The sequence below is a fragment of the Lactuca sativa genome, chromosome 8 (assembly GCF_002870075.4).
Source record: "Lactuca sativa cultivar Salinas chromosome 8, Lsat_Salinas_v11, whole genome shotgun sequence".
NCBI lineage: Eukaryota > Viridiplantae > Streptophyta > Magnoliopsida > Asterales > Asteraceae > Lactuca > Lactuca sativa.
Genome location: NC_056630.2, coordinates 157,306,749 through 157,325,420, shown reverse-complemented (window position 1 = coordinate 157,325,420; position 18,672 = coordinate 157,306,749).

Here is an 18,672-nt window from a genome sequence, read left to right as displayed (position 1 = left end):
TAATCCAGTCATAAGTTGAAGGTTGGGAGGGCAATCCAGTCTAATGATGTAGGCTCAGGATGTGACATCCCCATTTTCACGGCCAGAAAAGACCAATTTTGTTTATGCTTTATAAAAATCAGAGTACTTCTTTAATAAAAATGTTGCGGCATTTGTCCCCAGAAAAACATGATAAATACGTTATTAAAACATTTTCGAAGAAACGTATTTTATTCATTTTAAAACATTTGGGATGTCATCGTCAATACAGGAACATAAGCATAAACGAAACTTACATTTATTTACACTAGCGATCTACATCTCTTTAATCTCTTAGTGTAATGTCACTTCATATCGACACATGTGATATAAATAAACTGAGTGGGTCAGGTTGGGAAACCTGGTGAGTACATAGGGTTTTCAACCCACAATAATATAATTATTATGTTTAAAAAATCAAGCAATTAAACCCCATTACCCATCCCCATTATATTTTCTATTCTTAAGGACTTACCCTAAGAATCAGATATTCCTCGTTCATTCATTCCTAAGGATCATCCTAAGGAATCGGCATGAAGTCCATCGTTGCCATGGTCTACACAACAGGCACTAAGTCTGCATAGTCGCCAGGGTTTAGGCACTAAGTCTGCATAGTCGCCAGGGTTTTGGCATCAAGTCTGCATGATCACCAAGGTTTTGGCACCAAGTCTGCATGGTCACCAAGGTTTAGAGTACACCGGGTGAACACATCGTTCACAACACCTACAGGTTGCGAGCCTGCTAGTGTTCCACTGGACTGTCTAGAATAGTCCGTGGTTGTCATCCATACTCTGCTGAATGACGGGGACATCGTTAGGGAAAAAGGCTTCTCACATCGTCCACCTCTCACCCTCACCTCGTGGTCTATAACACCTCTCAACTCATCATCCAACTCATATTCCATCTATTACATCTACCAAAGTTTTACCCCAACATTATCGTAGATATAAAATATATATACAGTTTAAATAATTTAAAACATGTATAAAATCGTTCATCCAGCATAGACAACAAGTATTCAAATAATATGCACGCATAGCACGTAATTTATATAAAATACTTCATATCTATGTGTAAGATGAAAGTAACTATGCACTCACCTGGGAAGGTGGTGACTCGTCACTCGGACAGCACTTCGTTACTCTTAAAACGATTTCCTCGACAAACCTAGTATCAATATGACTAGGGTCTAGTCTGACGTTAACCGCGACAAATTAATAGTCTAGCTATTATTATTATTATTATTATTATTATTATTATTATTATTATTATTATTATTATTATTATTATTATATAAGCGTTAAATAGCACTCAATATAACTAATAATAATAGCCCAAATACTTATTATAAGTTCCTAATAACGTTACTATATTAAAACATAAGCTATACTAAAGATAGGGTAGGCATAGCTCACTTACAGCTGGTTTTCTCGAAAACCGGGCTTCGCTGGAGCAGTGTTCCCGATCCGAAAGGCTCTTTTTTTTCGAGACTCCGGGAGCCTCGGGGCTTCCTTCGGGTGCTAGGGGGTTTACCTAGGCTTTAGGGGGGGGGGGGGTTAGGATAGGCTAGAGAGAGAGTATAGAGAGAGAAAGAAGTGGGGAAAGGTGTGAGAAATGAGAGAACCCGACACTTCTATTTATAGGGTGAAATCCTGACGGACTCGCCGAGTCAGTTTACTGACTAGCCGAGTCAGTGCCACGTGTCATCACCTGATGGCTTTCCTTGGGGAGAAAGCTTTGGCCCATATTCAGCCACGTCACCCTTTTTGCAGCAGCACCCTGCTGACTTCTAAACCCCGTAACTTTCGCATACGAGCTCCGTTTTTGATGTTCTTTTTTTCCACGCATAGGTAAAAACAAGATCTACAACTTTCATTTAGACCCCATCGGCTAATTCTCGACCGATCTTAAATTTAACAGTAGGAGGCGTTTAGACTGTTAAATGACCGCGAAGAATTCGTAACTCCTTCATACGGACTCCGTTTTTGTCTATCTTTTTACCGTTGAGTTTCTATTAATGAGATCTTCAACTCTCATTTAGGTCGCGTAAGCCAAAAACCTCTCTAACTAAAATTCGAGTTTCGGGCTGTGCACTGCTAAGCCGAATGTTAGAAAAATCATAACTTCCTCATACGAAGTCAGATTTGGGCGTTCTTTTTATGGATTTTCTCGGTTTAACATATTCTACAACTTTCTTTTAGATCACTAAGGCTAAATCGCGCTCTATCGTAAATTCACTTTTTACGCTTCCCGGTGTCGTGCCGGTTTTGCCGTAAAACTTCGACAGGCCATAACTTCTTCGTTATAACTCGGATTTCGGCGTTCTTTATATGTACGGAAACCTTGAGACATATTCTACAACTTGGTTAAAATTATTTATTCTAAATAATCTTTTGTCGAAAAGTCGTTTTCGACCCTTATTGCCTCTAAATCGGCTAGCCCGGATTTGCGGGCGTTACACAGGAGTATGCCAGTCATAAGCTAAGGGGTCAGGACAGGACAATCCATTCTTTTGTTGTGAGCTCGGGGAAATCCAATCTTATGTTGAGGGCCCGTTGTGCATGAATTGTATATGTATTGTTGTGTGGGGTATTTTGAGGGAACTTGCTAAGCTTTAGCTTACATTTGTTGATTTCAATTTTTTTATACACTTTAGATGATCGGGGCAAGGCGAAAGCTTGACGATACACATCCTTCTGCTGATTTATGTATTAAGAGATTATTTTGCTACTCTGATTTCTATGAATTTGTTTTGAAAACAATCTTTGACGACCTTATGGTTTCATGAAAATGTCTTTTAAAAAAAATGATGAAAAATATTGTCATATTTTTTGGGATGTTACATAAAAGATATATTTGATTATCATGACGAATAAAAAAAATGAGGTAGATCTACACTAAAAGTTCAACTCATAACTCTCAGTGAACTACGTTTCTCAAGTGAAATGAATATGACAAGCTCTATATATAGGATGCCAATGGAATCTCATGTAAGTCCATAAGAAAATTTTCTCTCATTCACCAAGGAATCTTCTAAATATTCTCTTGTCGTCTTCCATGTAGAACTTTGCACCAAACAACCAAAGTGTTCTTTGTATATCATATTGTTTTCATATTTCGAATAGAGTTTCAGTTTCAAACATGTTTTTCTTGGTTACCTATGATTGGTTAAGCTACATACAGGTTTTATAGGAGCTTAATAAAGAATCTAACTGCAAAAGGACAAAAAAAAATAGAATCCGGACTTTTAAACGATAAAATGTTCATGTAGTGTTTACCATATTCTAGACTCGTTCATCACAATCTAGATAAACAATTTTATATACAAAGTTTAAGTCGTACACAAAATAAACATGAAACTAACCTAGTTCACCGAGTCCATGTTTACACTTTTCGAAAAAAATTTGAAAACTAGTGTTGGGATTTTTGCATAGGGTTTTTTACAATTGTCCAAAAAAATGTTCCATTTGAAGGTAATTCTCATTCATATAGGAGGTGACCATACAAATGGATAATGATTTAATTTCGCAATGGTCTAAAACGATGCATTACAAACTATTTCTTCTTTTTCCAAATAACTAAAAACGGTATCTTGTATTAATGATAAATATTGAATTGATGAGTTCACTTAATGGATCAAGATGATTTAACGACTACAAACAAGGTACTATATATCTAAACTAGGCGAATGTCAGCACGTTGTGTAGGTTAATAAAATATTGAAAAAATATATGTTAATTAAAATGGTGTATGCATGTGTGTTGCACAGAATAAAATAATAGGATAAAAATTTGTATATTATAAATGAATCTACAAATTTTGGATATAATTGTAATACGAAACTAATTATAACTTAAACATACCAAAAAGCCATGGAAAAATTTTCATTTTTAAAACATTAATCCATACAACAATTTGTTCCCAAAATCATTCAAAGTGAAAAAATAGTATTTAAACATTAGAGTAAAAGTCAAAATAGCTACTGTGCAGAACCAAACTCTAGGGGGATGTTGTGCAGTCACGTCGGGCCTTCCCTTTCGAACTGGAAGTACCTGAAACAATATTCATAAAACTTTTAGCACAAAGCTTAGTGAGTTTCCCAAAATATCATATACAACATGTATACAAATATAACAGTACGTGGCTGTGTCGGGTCCATATCAACCCTGAGTCCATAATGACTCTATGTAACAGCTTGTAGTTGTTTCGGGTCCATATCAACCCTCGACTCCGTACCAACCCCAAGTACATAATGACTCTATATAATAGCTTGTAGATGTGTTGGTTTGTATCAACCCCCAGGTCCGTTTTACCCCACATACATACACATACAGACATATAAGCATGACACACAAAGACAACAAGCACATATAGGCATATCAACAAGTGTCACAAAGACAACCATCATCTTACAAACATAATCCAGTGGGTCGGTATTGGAGCCTTCAACCCACAAGTACAGTGAACAAACTCACCTCAATCTGAAGATAATTGAACACACACGTGCTACTGCTAATGGGATCCTCACACTAAACATAACCAAAACCATCATAATCAATATTTAGGGCACTCACCCATAATCCAAGGTCCAATCATATTCCATCATGCTAAGGGTTAAAAGACTATTTTACCCTTACCTTACTTGACCCATCTAACCATGGCCCAAACTTAAATAACCCAAGGCCCAAAAGGCTTTCTAGTGAGTACGTCATGCGTACCCACCAATTACGCTCCACGTACGCAAACTCACAAAAATGAAATTTGAGGCAATCTCATTACGCACTGTGTACCAAGATGATACGCCCAACGTAACTCGCTAATGTCCAATTTGCTAAAGTTGACAACTTTAAGCTTTTGTATGGCTTAATGGATCCCAAGATCCAATTTTTATGACTTAGTAGCCTTAAGATGACCAAAAATGATGCTCAAAGTTTTGGGAGTAACTTCTACTCACAAGATCCAAGCCATGGGACCAAAATGTAACGCCAGTAGATTAGGGCTAGTCAATTTAAGGACAATAAGCATCAAAAATGACTTTTTGATGGAAGATTATTTTGAAGGAATAATCTTAACTAAGTTTTAGTATATGTTACAAGGATTCCGTACATATAAAGAATGCCGAAATCCGATTTATAACGAAGAAGTTATGACATGTCGAAGTTTTGCGACAGAACCGGCACGACACAGCGCGACGTAAAAAGTGAATTTACGTTAGAACGATATTTAGCCTTATCAATCTAAATGAAAGTCATAGAGTTCGTTAGACCGTGAGTGTGCATCAAAAGAATGTCCAAATCTGACTTCGTATGAGGAAGTTATGATTTTTCTAAGTTTCGACTTAGCGGTATGCAACCTGAATACTCGATTTGAGATCGAGTGGTTTTTAGCCGAAACAATCTAAACGAGAATCGAAGATCTTGTTGATAGTAGTGCAACAGTAAAAAGACAGACGAAAACGGACGTCGGATGAAGAAGTTATGAATTTATAACGGAGTTTTCTTGTCCCGACCTACTAAAAATAAATAATAAAAATAAATTCAAAATTAGCCGATGGAGTCTAAACGAAAGTTGTAGATCGTAGTCTCACCTACGCGTGGATATAAAGAACGTCGAAAACGAAGATATGAATTTTTTAAATTTACTAAATAAATAAAATATTAAAATTAATTATAAATTTAAATATTATCCAAGGGGGGGGGGGGGGGGGGGGGAGGAGTCAGCGACCTTATCCAGGTTACGCCCAATGTAACTAAAGATTACGCCCAATGTAATTCGGGGTTTCAGCCGCTATAAATAGATGTCGAGTGCAGCCGAGTTCTATTGCTCATTTCTTTCCTTCTCTTGAGTTTTTGCCTCGTTTTTCGTGCAAGAAATATCCCGAAGCCCCGGTATTAATCCCGAGCCCCGAAGCAAGTCCCAAAGCTCCGAAGATCCCGATGAGTAAGATTCCCGAGCCGAAGCTCTGCCCACGTGAAGCCCGGTTTTGGAGGAAAACATCCCGGTTTCGTCGCAAAAGATTATTTCAAGAGCCGTAACGCTGTCCGATCATCTTCTAAACATGTGAGTGTGTGGTCACTTTCTTCTAACACATAAATATTAAGTATTTGCTATGAATTACATGTTATGTGTTTATATATTGTTGTTTATATGTTTGAGTGTATAGTCCCTTTCATAAACACGATTTTAATACTAGTATTGTTTGAATGTATTAAGTATATGTTTGGTGTGAGTTTGTAGTTACCTTCTTCTAACACATAAATATTAAGTATTTGCTACAAAATACGTTTTATGTGTTTATATATTTTTGTTTATTTGAGATAAGCATGGAATGGATGTTTTATATAGGTTTTAAATGAGTTAAACTATATATGTATGTTATATCCACAAATATTTTGGGTAGAACATCGGTAGACGAATTAGTTGGTGTGTGATGACGGATGAGTTTGAGGATGAGACGAAAGACGAACCTTGGTAACTATGGATTTAGTATCTTATAGACAAACGATGGTAGCTATGGATTTAGTATTGTTAGATAAATGTTGGTAGCTATGGACTTAGTACTTACACTGGTAGCTATGGATTTAGTACCCGATGAATGAACCATAGCAACTATGAAATTAGTGCTTTACGAAAGAACCTTGGCAGCTATTGTCTTAGTGCCTAATACGGAGTGAACGAATAGATGACTCTTAAGGTAGACCCTTAAGAGTAAGGAAGATAATGGGGATGGGTAATTGGAATGATCTTTTGATGATTGAATATATATATATATATATATATATATATATATATATATATATATATATATATATATATATATATATATATAATATTGTGGGTTGAAAACCCTATATGCTCACCAGGCCCCCAAGCCTGACCCACTCAGTTTTCTTTGTATTACAGGTTGTGGCACAAGAGTATAAGTTGGTGGACTTGACGAGAGATTTTGGATTATAGATCAGGAGTTATAAATGATTGTTGTAAGGTCTATTTTATACTGATTTTGCTTTTGGTCTGTATCGGAATATGACATTCCGAGATTTTTTTATTTAATGAAAATACATTTCTTTAAAGAAATTCTTTGATAAATTCTTATCACATTTTGTTTTGGAAACAAATTTCGCAACTGTTTTCTTTAAAAGATTACTCTGATTTTAAAACAAAGCATAAACGAATCGGTCTTTTCTGGCCGTGATTTTGGGGATGTCATACTTGGTATCGGAGCATTAGTTTAAACGAACTAGGAATTTGTAGGATTTCTAGAGTTAAACTTAGAATGCTAAGAGATGATTGTGAGATGAGTTTCTACCATATTTTAGACACGAGCACTTGTATATTTTAGGAAAGATGCCTAAAATGCTTTTATGTACTAAATGTTATATGTTTGCCTTGTATGCTATTATTTGTTTGGATCTATGGTCTACTGCCTACCGGATCTAGAAATTTTATGTGCTCAGGATTCTAAACGTTTAATTATAATATTAGAACCGGCATGTAATTTTTCAGAGTAATACGGGGGATTACACGTCTAAATCTTCGTCTAACTATATTCTCGTCTCGATACACCGAACATATGCTTTGGTGTATAGAACGTTATGGTGGGGACTCGTAGAGAATTGAGTAAATGGAGGAAATGAAAGGCTGATGAAAGTGAATGACACCTATCGAAAGAGTGGTATCTTGCCTTTAGAATATATCTGATAAAATAACAGTACGTTTAAAGGAGTACGGTACGTCTGAAGTACACATTCGATTGGCAGGATGATGGAACGGTTGGTGTAATTCTTGAAGTTGTCCCATCATTTGGAGTTTCCATCACTAACCGAGTTGAAGTAGAATTGATGATTGAGGATACGCATGGAAGAAGTCCTAGTAGAGTCTAGGAAAATTTTTATGATTATTTGTACACATTCGTATGTGTTAAGTTGCTTTGTGACTTTAGGACTTGGGGACTGTGAGACAACACTTGGGACGTGTATGAGTAGGTGTGAATAGTAGTAGAGATCTATACTACTGGAAGCATAGGACTCACGCTTGGATCAGGGAAAGTCACAAGGTTACCAAAAAGCTAGTGATTGATTTTGTTTTTATTCAAGTATGTCGTTACCATTGTTTCGGTAGTGACAAAGAAGATGATTGTTATTCCGACCCGAGTGGTCATATCAAATTGAGTCCGACTACGATGAGTTTGCTACGTGGTTCATAGAACCAAGTTCGAGGTAGCGTCTGACTTAAGTAAGAAGATTGAAATCAATGCGATTGATAGCATCACGCTCATTGTTAAGGAAGCTAGAAATGCTACATGAAAAAAAATGTGATTATATCACATTAGAATATGAAGGAAGGTATATTCCATTCTGGAATTTGACTCTAAGAGACTTTAGTCTAAGCGTTGCATCATACGATGAAAGGTCATTAGAACATGACCCATCGGTCTGTTACAATAGATAAAGGAAAGTATTTATCCTAAGAAGAAGGAGTCCTCAATAAGGATTTATTTTGTAACTCGAATTACGATTGAAAGTAGAACATAGTACAAAGAGCAGGTGCAAGATTGAGCATCACGGTGATTACTTAAGATGGAGAGATAACGTATGGAGTCAATATACGAATCCTATTTCGTTGATGATTCAGGGACGTAATCATCCTAAGGGGGAGATAATTGTAAAGCCCGTGGATTAGGGCTAGCCAATTTAAGGACAATAAGCGTAAAAAATGACTTTTTGATGGAAGATTATTTTGAAGGAATAATCTTAACTAAGTTTTAGTATATGTTAGAAGGATTCCGTACATATAAAGAACGCCGAAATCCGAGTTATAACGAAGAAGTTATGACATGTCGAAGTTTCGCGACAGAACCGGCACGATACAGCGCGACGTAAAAAGTGAATTTACGTTAGAGCGATATTTAGCCTTAGCAATCTAAATGAAAGTCGTAGAGTTCGTTAGACCGTGAGGTTGCATCAAAAGAACGTCCAAATCTGACTTTGTATGAGGAAGTTATGATTTTTCTAAGTTTCGACTTAGCGGTATGCAGCCCGAATACTCGATTTGAGATCGAGCGGTTTTTAGCCGAAGCAATCTAAACGAGAATCGAAGATCTTGTTGATAGTAGTGCAACAGTAAAAAGACAGACGAAAACGGACGTCGGATGAAGAAGTTATGAATTTATAACGGAGTTTTCTTGTCCCGACCTACTAAAAATAAATAATAAAAATAAATTCAGAATTAGCCGACGGAGTCTAAACGAAAGTTGTAGAGCGTAGTCTCACCTATGCGTGGATATAAAGAACGTCGAAAACAGAGTTCGTATGAGGAAGATATGAATTTTTGAAGTGTACTAAATAATTAAAATATTAAATTTAATTATAAATTTCGATATTATCCAAAGGGGGGGGGGGGGGGGGGAGGAGGAGTCAGCGACCTTAGCTAGGTTACGCCCAGCGTAACTAAAGATTATGCCCAACGTAATTCGGGGTTTCAGCCGCTATAAATAGATGTCGAGTGCAGCCGAGTTCTATTGCTCATTTCTTTCTTTCTCTCGAGTTTTTGCCTCGTTTTTTGTGCTAGAAATATCCCAAAGTCCCGATATTAATCCCGAGCCCCGAAGCAAGTCCTGAAGCCTCGAAGATCCCGAGGAGTAAGATTCCTGAGCCGAAGCTCTGCATGCGTGAAGCCCGATTTTGGAGGAAAACATCCCCGTTTCATCGCAAAAGATTATTTCAAGAGCCGTAGCGCTGTCCGATCATCTTCTAAACATGTGAGTGTGTGGTCACTTTCTTCTAACACATAAATATTAAGTATTTGCTATGAAATATGTGTTATGTGTTTATATATTGTTTTTTATATGTGTGAGTGTATAATCCCTTTCATAAACACGATTTTAATACAAGTATTGTTTGAATGTATTAAGTATATGTTTGTTGTGAATGTGTGGTTACCTTCTTCTAACACATAAATATTAAGTATTTGCTATGAAATACGTGTTATGTGTTTATATATTGTTGTTTATTTGAGATAAGCGTGAAATGGATGTTTTATATAGGTTTTAAATGAGTTAAACTATATATGTATGTTATATCTACAAATATGTTGGGTAGAACATGGGTAGACGAATTAGTTGGTGTGTGATGACGGATGAGTTTGAGGATGAGACGAAAGACGAACCTTGGTAGCTAAGGATTTAGTACCGTATAGACGAACGATGGTAGCTATGGATTTAGTACTGTTAGATAAACATTGGTAGCTATGGACTTAGTGCCTACACTGGTAGCTATGGATTTAGTACCCGATGAATGAACCATAGCAGTTATGGAATTAGTGCTTTACGAAAGAACCTTGGTAGCTATTGTCTTAGTGCCTCATAAAGAATCCTGGCAACTATTGTCTTATTGCCTAATACGAAGTGAACGAATAGATGACTCTTAGGGTAGACCCTTAAGAGTAAGGAAGATAATGGGGATGGGTAATTGGAATGATCGTTTGATGATTGAATATATATATATATATATATATATATATATATATATATATATATAAGATATAATATTATGGGTTGAAAACCCTATATGCTCACCAGGCCCCCAAGCCTGACCCACTCAATTTTCTTTGTATTACAGGTTGTGGTACAAGAGTATAAATTGGTGGACTTGACGAGAGATTTTGGATTATAGATCAATAGTTATAAATGATTGATGTAAGGTCTATTTTATACTGTTTATGCTTTTGGTTTGTATCGGAACATGACATCTCGAGCTTTTGTTATTTAATGAAAATACATTTCTTTAAAGAAATGCTTTGATAAATTCTTATCACATTTTGTTTTGGGAACAAATTCCGCAACTGTTTTCTTTAAAAGATTACTCTGATTTTAAAACAAAGCATAAACGAATCGGTCTTTTATAGGCCGTGATTTTGGGGATGTCATACAAAACATAACCGAAACACGAGCGAATTCTAGATCTAGTTAAATAAGTGATAAATATTTAGGCTTTATACCTTCTGAAGTTGAGGAATGAAAAATGAGTTCAAGATCCAAGAGATCGACCTTCACCAAGCTTCAATGATGGACATCTTCTTCTTCAAGATGTATTAAAAACACCCATAAACACTCAAGAGGCTCAAAATCTTCTCAAATAGGGCTAGGGTTTCGATATGATGCTTCGGAGAGATGGAGGCTTAGCTTGGAGAGAGTTTCTAGAAGTTAAGTTGCTTAAATAGTGATCAAACCCTAAAAATTATGCTTTGTACATTGTGTAATTATGCCTAGTGTAATGTAGGCAAGACCAACATACTAGTTTAAGTCTCGCACTTCATTTAATGAAGTACGCCATGCGTACTACCCATGTACACCTAGCGTACTTCTAATTCCCCATTCCCATCTAAAATTCAAACGGCGATAACTTCTTCGTTCCAACTCCGATTTCGGCGTTCTTTATACCCACAGAAAGGTATTGAAGAGCTCCACAACCATATCTTGTTAAATTTGGCTTAACACAAGTCGAAATCAAAATCATAACCCTTGCGAGCGATATCCTTCCCCAGTTCACCATTGGTTCCCACTCACGATTCAAGGGATTAGATCTCACAACCAAACTTTTCAACCTTTAATAAGGCATAAACTTTACTTTCTAAAAGCCCCAAAGTCTTCAAATAATTGATTTATGGCTCACGAGTCCTGAATCACAGAATGATCCAAAACAGGGTGTTACAGTAACCTAGTATCACAATGCATATTATCTAATATTTTTAATATTTTCATCAGAAAACTTGAAGATAAAACATAATCATATGTTCAACACGGTAATATAACCAACAACAACAATACATTTAATAGTATCTATGAATTATTATAGTAAAAATGGAACATATTATAATAATACAAATGCTACATGTGAATATTGTATTATTGTGGGTCATTTTTGGAGAATCTCGTCAGGTGTAGAAGAGAAAATAGTATATAACGGACACACATGGTAGTTTTGTATGGTTAATATATCTTTAGATAAATAAATGATAAATGATATATAATATAAGAAATAACCATAAATTTCATTTCAAAAACAATATAAACAAAATCCAAAAGGTAAACTCACACACACACTGTTGTGGAGAAATCGATAATCACAAGAAAGTTACAATAATCACATAACATTCATAACAGATGTGCAAAAATAACAAAGTAAAAACCATATAAAGATTCAATCATGGATTCAAAGAAAGATCAAAAAACTTCATAAAGTGAAGCAGAAAGAGAATATGGCCAATGAAGCATCGATCAAATCACAACATACATACATGTATTGCATCGCCTTCCTCTGAGTGGACGTTTGATGGTGTCAACGATGATGCCAATGTTGGAGTATGTCGCCTATTGCCAACGAAAGAACGCTAATGTGAGGCCTCGTCGAGTGAAGAAGAAAGGAACGATTGAATGAAACTTTTAGGGCTTGTTTGATTTTGGAGGCTTTTTTCTAATTTTAACCTGCCATTGACTTTTTGGGAGCCCTTTTTCTAATTTTGACCCATAAAAAATTTTGTTCGTTAATCAATCTAGACCAATTAGGCCGATTAGCCCTCCATGAACTGTTGTTGACTGATATTGACCCACAACAATTAATTTGACCACCAAGCTCTAATTGTAATCGACTCAATGCTGCCAAGCAATTAATCCGCAATTAATCGGCCGCCAATGCTAATTTATGTACACTGGTAATCATATTATGTATCCCATAAATAATTGAGATTAATGTTTGACTTACTTTTCTATCAAATGTAACTTTCAAGCAAATGAATATGGAGGACGTCGAGTTGATATCACTTACATGAATTTGCATCTTCCTTATTTTCATTCAATATAAATACGTTCACCACAATTTAAGGTTTTGAGAGCTCTCAAATCATCTTTTTTTTCTCCATCTCATATACATATGTGGACAATTTATGTCTTTATATCAATAAACTAAAAATAATAATTGACATTTACTAACCATAAGTTAACAAAAACTCTTCATTTGTGGTGATTAACTATTTTAAAGTGGAAATCATAAGTACACATAACTAATCATATATATTTCATAACTTATTTATATCTTTTTATATAAAAACAAAACAAAAACATAAAATAGCTTTTTATACAAATGAACCAATAAGGATTTTTAAAAGGGTTATTTAGATACCTAAAAAACATTTAATATTCATGTCAATGAAAGGGCTAATTAAGAACAGTATTCATGTCAATGTCTTAATATTTCAAAACTTATTTACATAATGTTAGAAAAGGGTAGAAGTCAAGATTAAACACTTTAATCAAAAAAGATATATATTAAATAGCAAGTCATAAATTTTCAACAATCCACAAAGGTTAAAGCTTATTCATAATCATACCAATGGGTTCGTGATACAAATACCTCTAAATTTGCTAAACCTTTTCGCTATTATTATAATATTATAATAAACTGGCCAATTACTTTATTGATTGAGAAACGATACTCTTACATTTAAAGAATAATCTAACATCATGAAATACACATCAATGTTGATTGTTGGTTATTCCAAGATCTTTCACTCCTATAATCAAACATAAAAAAAAAACAATTATAGTATCTAATTATAATATTCTTAACATATAAGTATCATGCATAATAAAATAATAGAACTAAAATATATATATATATATATATATATATATATATATATATATATATATATATATATATATATATATATATATAGAGAGAGAGAGAGAGAGAGAGAGAAAAACATTGAGGCAATGGGCCATATAATTCCATTTGCTATACAATTTTGATATATTTGCTTTAAACCAATCAAATAGGTTCATCCATTGAATTTTTGATATAACCAAAGAATATCGTATCACCCATGACATATTTCACCATTGAATTCTTTCTTTTAGACATATGATAACTATAATATTTTTCTAGATCTATTTATAAGTATTTCATATAAAATGATTGGAATAAGAAGATATTCAAATATAAGTAACCATTCATGTGAAATAATGTTCTTATATAGGTTAAATATTTCAATTAATTAGAGTAAGTTGAAGAGATGGGGGTTTCAAATGAATATGGTTCAAAAATGCGACATGTCTTGAACCATACTCATTTGTATGGTCTCTTTTATTAGAGATAGATACATATATTCATTTAGCAAAATTCTTAAACCAAAAAAGAAAAGAATTTGTGGGAAATAAATTATTGATGGTTAGGCTCTTTTCCTTTTTGATTTTTCTCTTTTGATAACAATCAAATTAACTTTTTAACCTATATATATATATATATATATATATATATATATATATATATATATATATATATATATCAGTTTTGTAAATATCGGCCTAGGCAGCCAATTAATCGGCGCCTAGGCGCTTGGCGGTCCTCCACCATTGACGTTTATAGCTAATCGGACCCTATTATCGGACGTGGTCAAAATCGGTCAAAGACGGAGATTATCGGGTCTAGGCGGGCCTAGGCGCCCTAATCGGTAAAAAAACACTTTAAGGGAAAAAAGTTTCAAATTGTTAGATTTGCTGTTAGGGTTCTTTTCACTCCATCGCATTCATTTCTTTTCTTTTTTGAAATTCTCTCTGTAGTCTGAAGGAACAAAAGAAAGCATGAACCGATGCTTCTAAAACGATGCCATATTCTTCTTCGATACCATTTGTCCCTCCTCCGACACCGTCTTTTTCTTCCATTCACGTCATCACAGTCCGTCAGTCGTCATCCTCGAAGCTAAACCAGTCTTCGCCATCTGAAGCTTTAACAACAGTCGCCGCCTCTTGTGTGTTATATAGCAATAATCAAGATCGAATCATCGATCATGGAATTCCCACATATCCGCAGCCTCCTGCTATTGAATTCCCTTAACATTCACAAAGTTCCAAACGCAGTAGACAACAGGTTGCAGATCCACATCTCTTCCCGATGCTATTGGAACCAATTGTTCATAACACTTTTTTCTCCCCATTTTATGCAGACTTGGATCCAAATGCAATTGTTGGTTATTTAGATCTGATGTATTAGGGATCAAAATGGTTTTTGTAATCATAATATCATGTTATAATGGTATATTTATTAATTTTTAGTAACTTTTTAATATATATATATATATATATATATATATATATATATATATATATATATATATATAATGTTATATTCATAGGATTAATGTTTTATTTATTTATTAATTTTTTAATAATTAATGGTCCCCGATTAATCCCTCGATTAATCCCCGCCTAACCGATTAATCCCTTGACCCCAGTCCACTGCCGAGCTACCGTCGAACAATTTCTACAACCTTGATATATATATATATATATATATATATATATATATATATATATATATATATATATATATATATATATATATATATATATATATATATGTTAGAGATAGAGAGAAAAATGCTCTTTTCAAATCAATATTGCATAAAAAGTATTAAAAAAAAGGGTCTGATCAAAGTTTTTAACTCCATACACCACCATATGATATAAAGCTTGTTAGATTTTTGGTCTTAAGAATATCAATATACTTGGATATTTCTTAGATCGTGATTGCAATCACTTTTTAAAATCTGTGATTTTGACCCTATAGCCTGGGGGTATCACGAAATCAGATTCAGGATAATCCAAAGAACTTCAATTTAGAAGTCAGACCATTTCTAAATCAGAAACACAAAACATGCCTTTTTGTTTTTGTGTTCTTGAGAGATAGAACAAATTAATATATGATTTTCATGTATATAATTTCCAACCCATTTTCTGGAACCAGAAAATATTATTATACTAGAGGGAATGATGGTTATTGGTGGTTGCATGTAGAATTGGCGCAAAAAAATGTTAGTTAATGGACATAACTAATGTCTTCATCATCATGATGTCATCTAGTGGGTTTTTGGAGGGACCCCGCTAGGGGCACTGACCCTAGACCTTATCAAGGGGCTGCATCCCCTTGGAAATCTGCACCCAAGGGCGTTGCCCCCAGATTCCTGTATTCTCGAGTTCGCATTTATCACACTAAGTGTGCACCCAGCACCTCTAAGATCGGTTAGTAAACGGAGTTCGGTCTATCTCATTATTAATAATAATTACACCAAAATATGTTGACAACACTAAAATCACCAACATTCCTCCCCCATTTTAGTGTAATCCTTAATTAACTAAAAGCAAACACAAAATCTAACTTATGAATAAATGAAAATATATTGAAGATTGAATTCTCACATTAGTATAATATACATGTCAAATACTCAAGAATCAAGGTGTCCTAAGGATTGAAACCATCAACTCATTTGAGTAACTAAAGATACTATACACATAAGTTAAACACAATATCTAATGTTTCATACTTGAAACCATTACAACCATGCATCCTATCCATTCATGAGTTCATAAAAGCCTAGCCCAAGCTTTCTGAAGTGGCAACACCTCACACTCACATATGTAGTCCTTCTATATCATGCACATATTAATGCACTTTTAAGAAAGAACTATTAAGCACTTAATAAACCTACTTTAAGAATACAGGTTATAAGCACATACCTTGGGATGTAGTAAATAAATGTGCTTCAATCTCCATAAGCAAGCTTTCCACACTGAATTCAACTTCTAACCTTGTATTAGAAGGGAATTGGGTATCTCATCCATAGAGATATCAAGTGGGACATAAACCCATCCCTATAAACGACTTCTTTACCAAGTCTCTAACTAAACCCTTCGTCAGGTGATTAGCTAAATTTTGTTGAGATCGAACAAACTCAACAGAAATGATACCATGAGTAATGAGCTCACATACCATGCATTACCTAACACCCAAATGTTACAACTTTCCATTATACACTTCACTATCTGCTTTTTCCGAGGTGGAAACACTATCATTGTGTATAGAAATAGGTGATATATGCTTTGTCCACAAAAGAATTTCATAAACAAATTCCTTAACCATTATGCTTCTTTTCCAGCAGTTGCAAGGGCTACATATTTAGAGTCTATAGTTGAATTTGTTATGTATGTTTGATTGTTAGAAGCCCATGAAATGGAACCTCCACGGAAAAGAAACACCCAACCACTTGTAGATGAATGGTCCTCAATATTATTAATCCAACTAGCATCTTAATATTCTTCAATAACTGAAGGAAACCCTACATAAGTCAAACCAAGTCTATTGTTTTCTTAAGATAATTCAGCAACCTCTTTACTGCTTGTCAGTGGTGAGTACTAGGTTTGCTAGTAAACCTACTTAACTTTCCTACATCAAAGTCAATATCAAGCCTTGTGCTAGTTATAGCATACATCAAACACCCAATGACCTTTAAATACTCAAGTTGTAAAACCGCTTTACCAGTGTTTGGCATAAGTTTCATACTTGGATCAAAAGGTGTACTCATAGGAGAAAAATCATAAAAATTGAACTTCTTAAGTACTTTCTCAATGTAATGAGACAGTGAAATTGAGATTCCTTGATGTCTGTCACACCCCCGAACCAAGGATGGCGGAAACGTCCGGGGATGGAGGACTTCATGTGTAGTATCATAACAACGAGTATAATAGTGCTCAAAGTAATTACAACCATTATAAACATAATCGAGAAAGTTACATGATTTCACAAGTTTACATGTTTCAAAATCGATTACAATATAATGACAAAATGTTTTCCTTGACGCCATAGCGTTCCATCCTCAAAAGCTAGTAGTTACCTGTTTTACTGATTACCTGAGAATACAAGTAGTTTTGAAATAGTGTCAACAATTAAGTTTGTGAGTTCATAAGCTTTTGGATGTACAGTTTGAAAACCCTAGTTATTGCCAGTAAGTATAGTAGTTTTATTAGATAAAATAAACCGAGTGTTGTATCCCGAGTTTGAAAACCTTTGTTTGTAAATGATATGTATAACCAAGAAAAATCCAGTATTTTCCTTAAATAACATTATGTAGTCTTAAATCCCAAGACCTAGTGTATGCATGTTATTTCGTACTTGCAACAATGAATGCCGATTTAATTGGCTAAATCCCTTTTTAAAGTATAACTTCTTGTAAACTATATGTGTGTCGTTATCTCCCTATGTGAGTCGCTATAACCATACTATGACAGAGATGACATGCATGCGACGTTCTTTAGGCGTCGAAATAGATATGACATTTGTCACCCCCGTCTGGCTGATCGAACTACTGGAAACAGCAATGGGTGTAGGTTGTCAATCCCAATATAGATCTATACACAATTATTACGCTCTCCCTACAAGAGACTTTGGTTATAACTAACAGACGTTTTAATCTGTACTCTAAGAGTACAATAAAGACTAGTCTCACAATTTATGATAACAAGTTTACGTGTAGTGTGAGTGTAAAAACCTTTTTTGTGGTGGGATTGAAATCCCCGTTTGTTTTTTATGCTTGAAATGTGAAATCCTCAAACTATACCCTTTATAGTTTATTGTGTAGTAAATGAAAAACCCATTTGTATCGAGAGTAAAACCCTTTTTATATTGTATGTAGTATTTTAGCAAACATAACTACACTTATTATGTTTCCTCTTGTATTATTTGTAATAATAAAGGACTCTTACTATTCAGTGAATTTTTCTGTTATATAATTATATCACAATAGAAAAACACATACAAAATAAGA